At 54.4% G+C, this 13,350-nt stretch overlaps 10 non-coding genes and 1 pseudogene across 10 annotated transcripts; all 11 read right to left on the bottom strand.

The window, feature by feature from the left end:
* Positions 1-389: 389 nt before the first annotated feature.
* Positions 390-553, bottom strand: LOC141056594 (U1 spliceosomal RNA). The gene has a single exon (XR_012221803.1). It is a non-coding gene; the product is annotated as a U1 spliceosomal RNA (small nuclear RNA).
* A 639-nt stretch (positions 554-1,192) lies between these two features.
* LOC141056673 (U1 spliceosomal RNA) lies at positions 1,193-1,356 on the bottom strand. The gene has a single exon (XR_012221874.1). It is a non-coding gene; the product is annotated as a U1 spliceosomal RNA (small nuclear RNA).
* A 636-nt stretch (positions 1,357-1,992) lies between these two features.
* Positions 1,993-2,156, bottom strand: LOC141056593 (U1 spliceosomal RNA). The gene has a single exon (XR_012221802.1). It is a non-coding gene; the product is annotated as a U1 spliceosomal RNA (small nuclear RNA).
* Positions 2,157-2,793: 637 nt separating this feature from the next.
* LOC141056592 (U1 spliceosomal RNA) lies at positions 2,794-2,957 on the bottom strand. Its single transcript, XR_012221801.1, has one exon. It is a non-coding gene; the product is annotated as a U1 spliceosomal RNA (small nuclear RNA).
* Positions 2,958-3,593: 636 nt separating this feature from the next.
* LOC141056591 (U1 spliceosomal RNA) lies at positions 3,594-3,757 on the bottom strand. The gene has a single exon (XR_012221800.1). It is a non-coding gene; the product is annotated as a U1 spliceosomal RNA (small nuclear RNA).
* A 634-nt stretch (positions 3,758-4,391) lies between these two features.
* LOC141056590 (U1 spliceosomal RNA) lies at positions 4,392-4,555 on the bottom strand. The gene has a single exon (XR_012221799.1). It is a non-coding gene; the product is annotated as a U1 spliceosomal RNA (small nuclear RNA).
* A 627-nt stretch (positions 4,556-5,182) lies between these two features.
* LOC141056587 (U1 spliceosomal RNA) lies at positions 5,183-5,346 on the bottom strand. The gene has a single exon (XR_012221797.1). It is a non-coding gene; the product is annotated as a U1 spliceosomal RNA (small nuclear RNA).
* Positions 5,347-5,985: 639 nt separating this feature from the next.
* On the bottom strand, positions 5,986-6,149 carry LOC141056586 (U1 spliceosomal RNA). The gene has a single exon (XR_012221796.1). It is a non-coding gene; the product is annotated as a U1 spliceosomal RNA (small nuclear RNA).
* Positions 6,150-6,785: 636 nt separating this feature from the next.
* LOC141056585 (U1 spliceosomal RNA) lies at positions 6,786-6,949 on the bottom strand. Its single transcript, XR_012221795.1, has one exon. It is a non-coding gene; the product is annotated as a U1 spliceosomal RNA (small nuclear RNA).
* Positions 6,950-7,579: 630 nt separating this feature from the next.
* LOC141056584 (U1 spliceosomal RNA) lies at positions 7,580-7,743 on the bottom strand. Its single transcript, XR_012221794.1, has one exon. It is a non-coding gene; the product is annotated as a U1 spliceosomal RNA (small nuclear RNA).
* Positions 7,744-8,382: 639 nt separating this feature from the next.
* LOC141056696 (U1 spliceosomal RNA) lies at positions 8,383-8,529 on the bottom strand (annotated as a pseudogene).
* Positions 8,530-13,350: the final 4,821 nt, after the last annotated feature.

Genomic DNA, 13,350 nt, shown 5'->3' with positions numbered 1-13,350 from the left:
GCTCCACCCCAGCCTCGCTCACGCCGCTGCTCCCACCCGGGGAACATGCAGACAGCTCCAGCTGCTGCTGCTGCTGCTGCCCCCCTCCTCCTCCCGGCCCAGTGGCCAAGTGAATAAGACGCAGGCGAGCTGATCAATCCCCACCAGCCCAGGGAGCCCCAAAAGGGCCAAAGGCAGCAAGGAACAGACAAGCCAAGCAAAAAGACACACAGCGATGCACGGAAGTTGTGGCAGGCCTCCCCCACAAGGGGGAGCCAAAGGCCACAACTGACGCCGCTTTGAGCTGCTCCAAAGTATTCTAGCTCTGGCAACAGGTGTGACGTGACGTGCGGCTCTGCCAGAGCACGTTTCTTTCGGTGGGTCGGCTTCTGTCTTTGACCAGAGGAAATCAGGGGAAAGCGCGAACGCAGTCCCCCACTACCACAAATTATGCAGTCGAGTTTCCCGCATTTGGGGAAATCGCAGGGGTCAGCACACCCGGAGTGCAATGGATGAGCCTCACCCTGGGAGAACCACCTTAGTGATCATGGTATCTCCCCTGCCAGGTAAGTATGAGTTGGGGCCCGCCGGTCCGACGAGCGGCCCTCCGACGCAGCTCTCCAACATCGCGGAGTCTCGTGCCCGAAGGGGAGGGGGTGTCTTGGCGTAGGGCGCAGGCCGCCCGGAGGCTCGTTGAGTGGGAGGCGCTGGCTGGCGCCCGGTCCAACCCCCACGGGGCAGGCCGAGCTCGACTGAGTCCCAAGCCGTCCAAGATGCCCAGCAGCAGCCAGAGTCATTTGCATGTAGGGCCATTGGCTCCACCCCAGCCTCGCTCACGCCGCTGCTCCCACCCGGGGAACATGCAGACAGCTCCAGCTGCTGCTGCTGCTGCTGCTGCTGCTGCCCCCCTCCTCCTCCCGGCCCAGTGGCCAAGTGAATAAGACGCAGGCGAGCTGATCAATCCCCACCAGCCCAGGGAGCCCCAAAAGGGCCAAAGGCAGCAAGGAACAGACAAGCCAAGCAAAAAGACACACAGCGATGCACGGAAGTTGTGGCAGGCCTCCCCCACAAGGGGGAGCCAAAGGCCACAACTGACGCCGCTTTGAGCTGCTCCAAAGTATTCTAGCTCTGGCAACAGGTGTGACGTGACGTGCGGCTCTGCCAGAGCACGTTTCTTTCGGTGGGTCGGCTTCTGTCTTTGACCAGAGGAAATCAGGGGAAAGCGCGAACGCAGTCCCCCACTACCACAAATTATGCAGTCGAGTTTCCCGCATTTGGGGAAATCGCAGGGGTCAGCACACCCGGAGTGCAATGGATGAGCCTCACCGTGGGAGAACCACCTTAGTGATCATGGTATCTCCCCTGCCAGGTAAGTATGAGTTGGGGCCCGCCGGTCCGACGAGCGGCCCTCCGACGCAGCTCTCCAACATCGCGGAGTCTCGTGCCCGAAGGGGAGGGGGTGTCTTGGCGTAGGGCGCAGGCCGCCCGGAGGCTCGTTGAGTGGGAGGCGCTGGCTGGCGCCCGGTCCAACCCCCACGGGGCAGGCCGAGCTCGACTGAGTCCCAAGCCGTCCAAGATGCCCAGCAGCAGCCAGAGTCATTTGCATGTAGGGCCATTGGCTCCACCCCAGCCTCGCTCACGCCGCTGCTCCCACCCGGGGAACATGCAGACAGCTCCAGCTGCTGCTGCTGCTGCTGCTGCTGCCCCCCTCCTCCTCCCGGCCCAGTGGCCAAGTGAATAAGACGCAGGCGAGCTGATCAATCCCCACCAGCCCAGGGAGCCCCAAAAGGGCCAAAGGCAGCAAGGAACAGACAAGCCAAGCAAAAAGACACACAGCGATGCACGGAAGTTGTGGCAGGCCTCCCCCACAAGGGGGAGCCAAAGGCCACAACTGACACCGCTTTGAGCTGCTCCAAAGTATTCTAGCTCTGGCAACAGGTGTGACGTGACGTGCGGCTCTGCCAGAGCACGTTTCTTTCGGTGGGTCGGCTTCTGTCTTTGACCAGAGGAAATCAGGGGAAAGCGCGAACGCAGTCCCCCACTACCACAAATTATGCAGTCGAGTTTCCCGCATTTGGGGAAATCGCAGGGGTCAGCACACCCGGAGTGCAATGGATGAGCCTCACCCTGGGAGAACCACCTTAGTGATCATGGTATCTCCCCTGCCAGGTAAGTATGAGTTGGGGCCCGCCGGTCCGACGAGCGGCCCTCCGACGCAGCTCTCCCAACATCGCGGAGTCTCGTGCCCGAAGGGGAGGGGGTGTCTTGGCGTAGGGCGCAGGCCGCCCGGAGGCTCGTTGAGTGGGAGGCGCTGGCTGGCGCCCGGTCCAACCCCCACGGGGCAGGCCGAGCTCGACTGAGTCCCAAGCCGTCCAAGATGCCCAGCAGCAGCCAGAGTCATTTGCATGTAGGGCCATTGGCTCCACCCCAGCCTCGCTCACGCCGCTGCTCCCACCCGGGGAACATGCAGACAGCTCCAGCTGCTGCTGCTGCTGCTGCTGCTGCCCCCCTCCTCCTCCCGGCCCAGTGGCCAAGTGAATAAGACGCAGGCGAGCTGATCAATCCCCACCAGCCCAGGGAGCCCCAAAAGGGCCAAAGGCAGCAAGGAACAGACAAGCCAAGCAAAAAGACACACAGCGATGCACGGAAGTTGTGGCAGGCCTCCCCCACAAGGGGGAGCCAAAGGCCACAACTGACGCCGCTTTGAGCTGCTCCAAAGTATTCTAGCTCTGGCAACAGGTGTGACGTGACGTGCGGCTCTGCCAGAGCACGTTTCTTTCGGTGGGTCGGCTTCTGTCTTTGACCAGAGGAAATCAGGGGAAAGCGCGAACGCAGTCCCCCACTACCACAAATTATGCAGTCGAGTTTCCCGCATTTGGGGAAATCGCAGGGGTCAGCACACCCGGAGTGCAATGGATGAGCCTCACCCTGGGAGAACCACCTTAGTGATCATGGTATCTCCCCTGCCAGGTAAGTATGAGTTGGGGCCCGCCGGTCCGACGAGCGGCCCTCCGACGCAGCTCTCCAACATCGCGGAGTCTCGTGCCCGAAGGGGAGGGGGTGTCTTGGCGTAGGGCGCAGGCCGCCCGGAGGCTCGTTGAGTGGGAGGCGCTGGCTGTCGCCCGGTCCAACCCCCACGGGGCAGGCCGAGCTCGACTGAGTCCCAAGCCGTCCAAGATGCCCAGCAGCAGCCAGAGTCATTTGCATGTAGGGCCATTGGCTCCACCCCAGCCTCGCTCACGCCGCTGCTCCCACCCGGGGAACATGCAGACAGCTCCAGCTGCTGCTGCTGCTGCTGCTGCTGCCCCCCTCCTCCTCCCGGCCCAGTGGCCAAGTGAATAAGACGCAGGCGAGCTGATCAATCCCCACCAGCCCAGGGAGCCCCAAAAGGGCCAAAGGCAGCAAGGAACAGACAAGCCAAGCAAAAAGACACACAGCGATGCACGGAAGTTGTGGCAGGCCTCCCCCACAAGGGGGAGCCAAAGGCCACAACTGACACCGCTTTGAGCTGCTCCAAAGTATTCTAGCTCTGGCAACAGGTGTGACGTGACGTGCGGCTCTGCCAGAGCACGTTTCTTTCGGTGGGTCGGCTTCTGTCTTTGACCAGAGGAAATCAGGGGAAAGCGCGAACGCAGTCCCCCACTACCACAAATTATGCAGTCGAGTTTCCCGCATTTGGGGAAATCGCAGGGGTCAGCACACCCGGAGTGCAATGGATGAGCCTCACCCTGGGAGAACCACCTTAGTGATCATGGTATCTCCCCTGCCAGGTAAGTATGAGTTGGGGCCCGCCGGTCCGACGAGCGGCCCTCCGACGCAGCTCTCCCAACATCGCGGAGTCTCGTGCCCGAAGGGGAGGGGGTGTCTTGGCGTAGGGCGCAGGCCGCCCGGAGGCTCGTTGAGTGGGAGGCGCTGGCTGGCGCCCGGTCCAACCCCCACGGGGCAGGCCGAGCTCGACTGAGTCCCAAGCCGTCCAAGATGCCCAGCAGCAGCCAGAGTCATTTGCATGTAGGGCCATTGGCTCCACCCCAGCCTCGCTCACGCCGCTGCTCCCACCCGGGGAACATGCAGACAGCTCCAGCTGCTGCTGCTGCTGCTGCTGCCCCCCTCCTCCTCCCGGCCCAGTGGCCAAGTGAATAAGACGCAGGCGAGCTGATCAATCCCCACCAGCCCAGGGAGCCCCAAAAGGGCCAAAGGCAGCAAGGAACAGACAAGCCAAGCAAAAAGACACACAGCGATGCACGGAAGTTGTGGCAGGCCTCCCCCACAAGGGGGAGCCAAAGGCCACAACTGACGCCGCTTTGAGCTGCTCCAAAGTATTCTAGCTCTGGCAACAGGTGTGACGTGACGTGCGGCTCTGCCAGAGCACGTTTCTTTCGGTGGGTCGGCTTCTGTCTTTGACCAGAGGAAATCAGGGGAAAGCGCGAACGCAGTCCCCCACTACCACAAATTATGCAGTCGAGTTTCCCGCATTTGGGGAAATCGCAGGGGTCAGCACACCCGGAGTGCAATGGATGAGCCTCACCCTGGGAGAACCACCTTAGTGATCATGGTATCTCCCCTGCCAGGTAAGTATGAGTTGGGGCCCGCCGGTCCGACGAGCGGCCCTCCGACGCAGCTCTCCAACATCGCGGAGTCTCGTGCCCGAAGGGGAGGGGGTGTCTTGGCGTAGGGCGCAGGCCGCCCGGAGGCTCGTTGAGTGGGAGGCGCTGGCTGGCGCCCGGTCCAACCCCCACGGGGCAGGCCGAGCTCGACTGAGTCCCAAGCCGTCCAAGATGCCCAGCAGCAGCCAGAGTCATTTGCATGTAGGGCCATTGGCTCCACCCCAGCCTCGCTCACGCCGCTGCTCCCACCCGGGGAACATGCAGACAGCTCCAGCTGCTGCTGCTGCTGCCCCCCTCCTCCTCCCGGCCCAGTGGCCAAGTGAATAAGACGCAGGCGAGCTGATCAATCCCCACCAGCCCAGGGAGCCCCAAAAGGGCCAAAGGCAGCAAGGAACAGACAAGCCAAGCAAAAAGACACACAGCGATGCACGGAAGTTGTGGCAGGCCTCCCCCACAAGGGGGAGCCAAAGGCCACAACTGACGCCGCTTTGAGCTGCTCCAAAGTATTCTAGCTCTGGCAACAGGTGTGACGTGACGTGCGGCTCTGCCAGAGCACGTTTCTTTCGGTGGGTCGGCTTCTGTCTTTGACCAGAGGAAATCAGGGGAAAGCGCGAACGCAGTCCCCCACTACCACAAATTATGCAGTCGAGTTTCCCGCATTTGGGGAAATCGCAGGGGTCAGCACACCCGGAGTGCAATGGATGAGCCTCACCCTGGGAGAACCACCTTAGTGATCATGGTATCTCCCCTGCCAGGTAAGTATGAGTTGGGGCCCGCCGGTCCGACGAGCGGCCCTCCGACGCAGCTCTCCAACATCGCGGAGTCTCGTGCCCGAAGGGGAGGGGGTGTCTTGGCGTAGGGCGCAGGCCGCCCGGAGGCTCGTTGAGTGGGAGGCGCTGGCTGGCGCCCGGTCCAACCCCCACGGGGCAGGCCGAGCTCGACTGAGTCCCAAGCCGTCCAAGATGCCCAGCAGCAGCCAGAGTCATTTGCATGTAGGGCCATTGGCTCCACCCCAGCCTCGCTCACGCCGCTGCTCCCACCCGGGGAACATGCAGACAGCTCCAGCTGCTGCTGCTGCTGCTGCTGCTGCTGCCCCCCTCCTCCTCCCGGCCCAGTGGCCAAGTGAATAAGACGCAGGCGAGCTGATCAATCCCCACCAGCCCAGGGAGCCCCAAAAGGGCCAAAGGCAGCAAGGAACAGACAAGCCAAGCAAAAAGACACACAGCGATGCACGGAAGTTGTGGCAGGCCTCCCCCACAAGGGGGAGCCAAAGGCCACAACTGACGCCGCTTTGAGCTGCTCCAAAGTATTCTAGCTCTGGCAACAGGTGTGACGTGACGTGCGGCTCTGCCAGAGCACGTTTCTTTCGGTGGGTCGGCTTCTGTCTTTGACCAGAGGAAATCAGGGGAAAGCGCGAACGCAGTCCCCCACTACCACAAATTATGCAGTCGAGTTTCCCGCATTTGGGGAAATCGCAGGGGTCAGCACACCCGGAGTGCAATGGATGAGCCTCACCCTGGGAGAACCACCTTAGTGATCATGGTATCTCCCCTGCCAGGTAAGTATGAGTTGGGGCCCGCCGGTCCGACGAGCGGCCCTCCGACGCAGCTCTCCAACATCGCGGAGTCTCGTGCCCGAAGGGGAGGGGGTGTCTTGGCGTAGGGCGCAGGCCGCCCGGAGGCTCGTTGAGTGGGAGGCGCTGGCTGGCGCCCGGTCCAACCCCCACGGGGCAGGCCGAGCTCGACTGAGTCCCAAGCCGTCCAAGATGCCCAGCAGCAGCCAGAGTCATTTGCATGTAGGGCCATTGGCTCCACCCCAGCCTCGCTCACGCCGCTGCTCCCACCCGGGGAACATGCAGACAGCTCCAGCTGCTGCTGCTGCTGCTGCTGCTGCCCCCCTCCTCCTCCCGGCCCAGTGGCCAAGTGAATAAGACGCAGGCGAGCTGATCAATCCCCACCAGCCCAGGGAGCCCCAAAAGGGCCAAAGGCAGCAAGGAACAGACAAGCCAAGCAAAAAGACACACAGCGATGCACGGAAGTTGTGGCAGGCCTCCCCCACAAGGGGGAGCCAAAGGCCACAACTGACGCCGCTTTGAGCTGCTCCAAAGTATTCTAGCTCTGGCAACAGGTGTGACGTGACGTGCGGCTCTGCCAGAGCACGTTTCTTTCGGTGGGTCGGCTTCTGTCTTTGACCAGAGGAAATCAGGGGAAAGCGCGAACGCAGTCCCCCACTACCACAAATTATGCAGTCGAGTTTCCCGCATTTGGGGAAATCGCAGGGGTCAGCACACCCGGAGTGCAATGGATGAGCCTCACCCTGGGAGAACCACCTTAGTGATCATGGTATCTCCCCTGCCAGGTAAGTATGAGTTGGGGCCCGCCGGTCCGACGAGCGGCCCTCCGACGCAGCTCTCCAACATCGCGGAGTCTCGTGCCCGAAGGGGAGGGGGTGTCTTGGCGTAGGGCGCAGGCCGCCCGGAGGCTCGTTGAGTGGGAGGCGCTGGCTGGCGCCCGGTCCAACCCCCACGGGGCAGGCCGAGCTCGACTGAGTCCCAAGCCGTCCAAGATGCCCAGCAGCAGCCAGAGTCATTTGCATGTAGGGCCATTGGCTCCACCCCAGCCTCGCTCACGCCGCTGCTCCCACCCGGGGAACATGCAGACAGCTCCAGCTGCTGCTGCTGCTGCTGCCCCCCTCCTCCTCCCGGCCCAGTGGCCAAGTGAATAAGACGCAGGCGAGCTGATCAATCCCCACCAGCCCAGGGAGCCCCAAAAGGGCCAAAGGCAGCAAGGAACAGACAAGCCAAGCAAAAAGACACACAGCGATGCACGGAAGTTGTGGCAGGCCTCCCCCACAAGGGGGAGCCAAAGGCCACAACTGACGCCGCTTTGAGCTGCTCCAAAGTATTCTAGCTCTGGCAACAGGTGTGACGTGACGTGCGGCTCTGCCAGAGCACGTTTCTTTCGGTGGGTCGGCTTCTGTCTTTGACCAGAGGAAATCAGGGGAAAGCGCGAACGCAGTCCCCCACTACCACAAATTATGCAGTCGAGTTTCCCGCATTTGGGGAAATCGCAGGGGTCAGCACACCCGGAGTGCAATGGATGAGCCTCACCCTGGGAGAACCACCTTAGTGATCATGGTATCTCCCCTGCCAGGTAAGTATGAGTTGGGGCCCGCCGGTCCGACGAGCGGCCCTCCGACGCAGCTCTCCAACATCGCGGAGTCTCGTGCCCGAAGGGGAGGGGGTGTCTTGGCGTAGGGCGCAGGCCGCCCGGAGGCTCGTTGAGTGGGAGGCGCTGGCTGGCGCCCGGTCCAACCCCCACGGGGCAGGCCGAGCTCGACTGAGTCCCAAGCCGTCCAAGATGCCCAGCAGCAGCCAGAGTCATTTGCATGTAGGGCCATTGGCTCCACCCCAGCCTCGCTCACGCCGCTGCTCCCACCCGGGGAACATGCAGACAGCTCCAGCTGCTGCTGCTGCTGCTGCTGCTGCTGCCCCCCTCCTCCTCCCGGCCTAGTGGCCAAGTGAATAAGACGCAGGCGAGCTGATCAATCCCCACCAGCCCAGGGAGCCCCAAAAGGGCCAAAGGCAGCAAGGAACAGACAAGCCAAGCAAAAAGACACACAGCGATGCACGGAAGTTGTGGCAGGCCTCCCCCACAAGGGGGAGCCAAAGGCCACAACTGACGCCGCTTTGAGCTGCTCCAAAGTATTCTAGCTCTGGCAACAGGTGTGACGTGACGTGCGGCTCTGCCAGAGCACGTTTCTTTCGGTGGGTCGGCTTCTGTCTTTGACCAGAGGAAATCAGGGGAAAGCGCGAACGCAGTCCCCCACTACCACAAATTATGCAGTCGAGTTTCCCGCATTTGGGGAAATCGCAGGGGTCAGCACACCCGGAGTGCAATGGATGAGCCTCACCCTGGGAGAACCTTTTTCCTCAGATTGGAACTCTCATTAACTCTTGCATCATTTGCTTGTTCAAGTAACAAGTTTCCAGATCATCATATGGAAAAAAAAACCTTCTACCAGAAAACAAAAAAGCAATCCCAATCACCAAAAGGATCAAATCTTACTTACTGTAACAGCTCCTTCCACTGCGAATACTTCCAAAATGCCTCTGCTGTTTTTTCACCGAGTCTCTTTTTATCTAATATATAAACATAAAACAACCTGGCAAGAAAAATATTCTTACATTCAACTGGAGAGAGACACACCTTTTTAAAAATGACCAGATTCCGTGCATCCCACAAAACTTCCTTATATATGACAAAAATAATCCAACTCATCCGTCTCCGTTCCAAGTGGTTAAAGTCTTGACCTGTTAAAATCCTTCCAAAATTAAAGCAATGGAATCCAACAAGAGCAATAAAAATCCGAGATAAAAGGGTAAAAACTTTTTTTGCATAAAAACAGTCCCAAAAAATGTGCTGTATTGTCTCTGGATCCTTACATCCCTCCCTTGGACAAACTTCTTGAACCCTTATCCCTCTCCTGCTCAGAAAAGCTCGTGTTGGCAAACATCCTTGTAATGCCATCCAGGTTACGTCCTTTTGCCGATTGCTGATCCCTATAATAAAAAAGAGCTTCCAGACTTGCTTTGATTGCGCAATATTGCAGGATGGCACATCACATAAAGATTCACCCTCCTTTAGTCTCTTAGCAAGATTTCTTTTATCAGGTCTATCTGTGGAGCTTAAACCAATTTGATCATAGAAGGACTTAAGTACTACGTAAAAGGACGGCACAACAAACGCAACTGGCTTCCTCAAATCCTTCTCACACCAGCTCCATTTCTGAAATAGCCAACCTGCCAAAAACCTGCACATGTCAGCAGCCTTACTTTTCCCCTGGGAAAGTCTATAAATATTTAAAAAATAATACATCTTTAAAAATCTTTCGATATTGGGAAAATCACAGCCGCCCATTTCCACAGAAAGCATCACCTTTTCTCTCCTTAATTTCTCCATCTTTGACCCCCAAAAAAAGGTAAACAGTTTCCTTGTAACTCTCTTAGTCCACAAACTCGCAGGCAGAAATATCATAGCAGTGTATAGCAGTAAAGGAAGGATCACCGACTTCACAATAAGTACCTTACCTCTCAGGGACAGGTTCCTTAATTTCCAATAATTCAGTTTCTGCTCCATTTTGTTTTCCAAGATCATCAGGCTCTTCTTCCCTTTAAGTTCCTTTTCAAAAATTACACCAAGAACTTCCATCTCTTTTTTTCTTTCTACTCCCACCACACTGACATCCACCTGCCTCCCAAAGTTGCAAAACTGACACTTATTCCAATTTACAGCCATTCCAGCCACACCACAAAAAATTCTTATGTGAAGATTTATCCTATTAAGCTCAGCTTGTGAACCACTAATAAAAACAATGTCATCCATGTAACTTAATGACTTGACGGGCCCCCCCATTCCTCCAGGTATAAAAGCACCAGCCACACACTTATCGACTTGCACGCTTTTTAAAAGAGCTTCAACCACACAAATAAAAAGGATTGGTGATAAAGGGCACCCTTGCCTAACCCCCGATAGAATATTAAAACTAGAACTCACATGACCATTAATTAAAATCTGACTACTAACTCCGCAATAAAAAGACTTAATAATATTCAATAATTTAATGGGGATCCCAAGATGTCTAAGTGCAGCAAACAAGAATCTATGTGAAACTTTATCAAAAGCTTTTTCCAGGTCCACTGACTGTACGAGAAGGGGGTTCTTATTAAAATTAGCGTGATAAATTAAGTCCCTTAAAAGCACCAAGTTATCCGAGATTCTCCTACCTGGCACCGCACATGCTTGGTATTCACCCACCATATCTATTATTACATCACTCACTCTATTTGCTACAATTTTGGAAATAATCTTGTAATCACAATTGAGCAAAGTTATTGGCCTCCAGTTTTTAATTTCTCTCACTTCACCCTTCTTATGTATTAAAGTGACAATCCCTCTACGCATAGAGTCAGACAAAACCGCATGAGTAAAAACATATTCCACCACCCGATAAAGTTCCACATCTAAAATATCCCAAAATACCACATAAAATTCCACTGGAAGGCCATCACAACCAGGTGTCTTCCCTTTTGCCAGCCCATCCACAGCACGCCTCACTTCATCCTTTCTGAACCCATCACTTAGAGAAGACACCTTTTCTTCATGGATATTGTCAGCCAAAATATTACAATAACCATTAATTTCTGCATCACTGGCTCTGCTATCATTCGAAAAAAGTATTTTATAAAAGGAATGTATACCATCGATCATTTCCTCACCACACTTCTCACCTGCAGGAGTAAAAACAGACTTAAAAACTCCTTTAGGCTTAAAACATTTCTTAAAAAAATATCTCGTACATTGCTCATCTTCTTCCATGTGCTGTATTTTCGCTTTAAAAACAATAGACTTTCCTTTTTCAATTAATGTTTTTTTAAAATCCTCTTTCAAATCAGCAATCTCACGATCCACCTCCATCCCCGCTCTTTTAAACTTATAGAGCGCCTCCATCTTTGAAATTGTTGCTGCCTCTTGCTCTCTTTTAGCTTTTGCCCTTTTAGAACACACCCCTTTAAAATAATGTGCAAATTTCTCCTTTGCCCAGTCCCACCATTCCAACAGATTTTTGAAACGGTGCTGTTCAGACACACAGAATGTAAACACGTTTTTAAAACCACCTCTCACATCCTCTTCTTGCAGCAAGCTTACGTTTAGCTTCCAGAGACCCTTGCCAAAAGCCAGGGACTCAGCAATACACAGATCTGCCACTACCATCTTGTGGTCAGAAAAAATGTTCATCACATGATTGCATTTGGCCACTTTGATCCCTTCAGACACAAACACATAATCAATCCGGGAACTACAACGCCCACTGTCTGCTTCGAATGTAAACTTGTTTTCAGTAGGCCGAACTGTCAAACCCACATCCGTGTAGCGTAAATCCTGCACCAATTGATTTAACAGGTTGGAAGTCACATCAGTCCTGAATTCTGCAAAGCTCTTACGATCATTTGCGGATCTAATACAATTAAAATCACCAGCTATTATAGAAAAATCTCTACCTGGCAGAAACAGCTTTACCGACTCCAAAAAGGACACACGTGCTTGCTTGTCAGCAGGGGCGTAAATATTAAACACCCTTACCCGGTGACCTAAGAAATCCACTAACAAAAACAAACATCTTCCAGGTATAATAATTTTGAACTGTAATACTTTTAAATTATCATTTTTCAATAGTATGCCTACACCTTCATTTTTGTTGTCTGTACAAGGAGACCAAAAGGATTGACCCCTTGTCCATTCACTTGCATGCGGTGAAGCTTTAATTGCACATTCCTGCAGACATATAATGTCCGCATCCACCCCCTCCATATAATCTAATATACCTGCTCTCCTAGTGGTGGAACTAATCCCCCGCACATTCAGGGAAGCAACACATAGACTCATCGTGGCGAAAAAAATTATTCTCCACCATACATTCTCCATCATGATTTAAACAAAGGCGTATTCCTACCATCCACTTTTCTACATATATCAGGCGACTCAGGATCTGAGCCCCTGTTAGAGCCACCAGGCATTGGAGAGACAGGATCTCCCTGCCCACCAAACCAACACCCCTCCATTCTACTCTTTTTACTGAGCGAGGAAGCCATTTTCTCATCCTCCTCCTCATCCTCCCCATCATCTTCGTCAAAATCACTTTCACCACTACTACTAGTCCCCTCATCCCTCTGCCCAGGTGTGAGCGTCCTATCTGAATCCTCCTCCTCCTCATCCTGAAACTCCATTCCTTCCCCATTTCCTTCCTCCACTACATGGTCTACACATATGGCTGCATTAGCATATCCCAAGTCACCACCAAGGCCCTGTCCTTCAGACACAGTGTCCATTGCATCCTTGGCCTTACCCAGATCAATTATAGGAGAGCTCTGAAAATCTGTTCCCCCTTTTTGACCACTCCCACCTTCCTCCATCTTAGATCCAACATGGCCCACTTTCCTTCCACCATTTTGTTTCTGGCCCTTTTGCACTTTAGCTGCATTTGAAACTATCACACCAACACAATGTTCAGGTTTCCCTTTTCCACCGAACTCACTTTTCTCATCCTTAGTACATCCGTGTTCAGAAGCATCACCACTCTTACCATCACTCTTATTTCCCCATTGACCACTAGTTGCATCCGCATAGGACTTGGGAATCTGAGTCCACAATCTACATTTCCTGGCAAAATGCCCTTCCAACCCACACAAGTCACACACCTTTGCCTCAGGGCAACTATCCACCATGTGGTCAGGCTTCCCACAGTTCTTACAAACAATCCCTTGCACTGGGCAATCTTTCTGCACATGTCCATACATATGACACTTTCTACAGTATTCAATTTGTCCAGTGTAGAAACAAAAACCCCTCTCACCCCCAATGGAAAATTGTGCAGGAATGCTCAAAGCACCCCCAATAGCTGTTGCATCAGGAATTAGTTTTACCAAGTATCTTCTTTTGCCATTGTAATAGTTATGCCTATTTTTCATCCTCCCCAGAAATTTGACTTCATAACAGTATCTTCTCAAAAAATGGGTTATAGTATCATCTGGAACCTTGGGATTATACATATGTACCACAACATATTTGTAAGTCTGCTGAAAAAGGGGCTCCACAGCAATAAACTCCAAGCATTCCACTTCCTTCTTCTCCTTCATCCGCACAAGCTCCATGTAAACTTTCTGACATATGCCCAAGGAAACAAAAGTGATATCATAAATTCCCTGCTT

The sequence above is a fragment of the Dendrobates tinctorius genome, unplaced genomic scaffold, assembly GCF_039654945.1.
Source record: "Dendrobates tinctorius isolate UK_male_01 unplaced genomic scaffold, ASM3965494v1 ptg000197l, whole genome shotgun sequence".
Lineage (NCBI taxonomy): Eukaryota > Metazoa > Chordata > Amphibia > Anura > Dendrobatidae > Dendrobates > Dendrobates tinctorius.
This window is presented reverse-complemented; position numbering and strand designations above follow the sequence as displayed.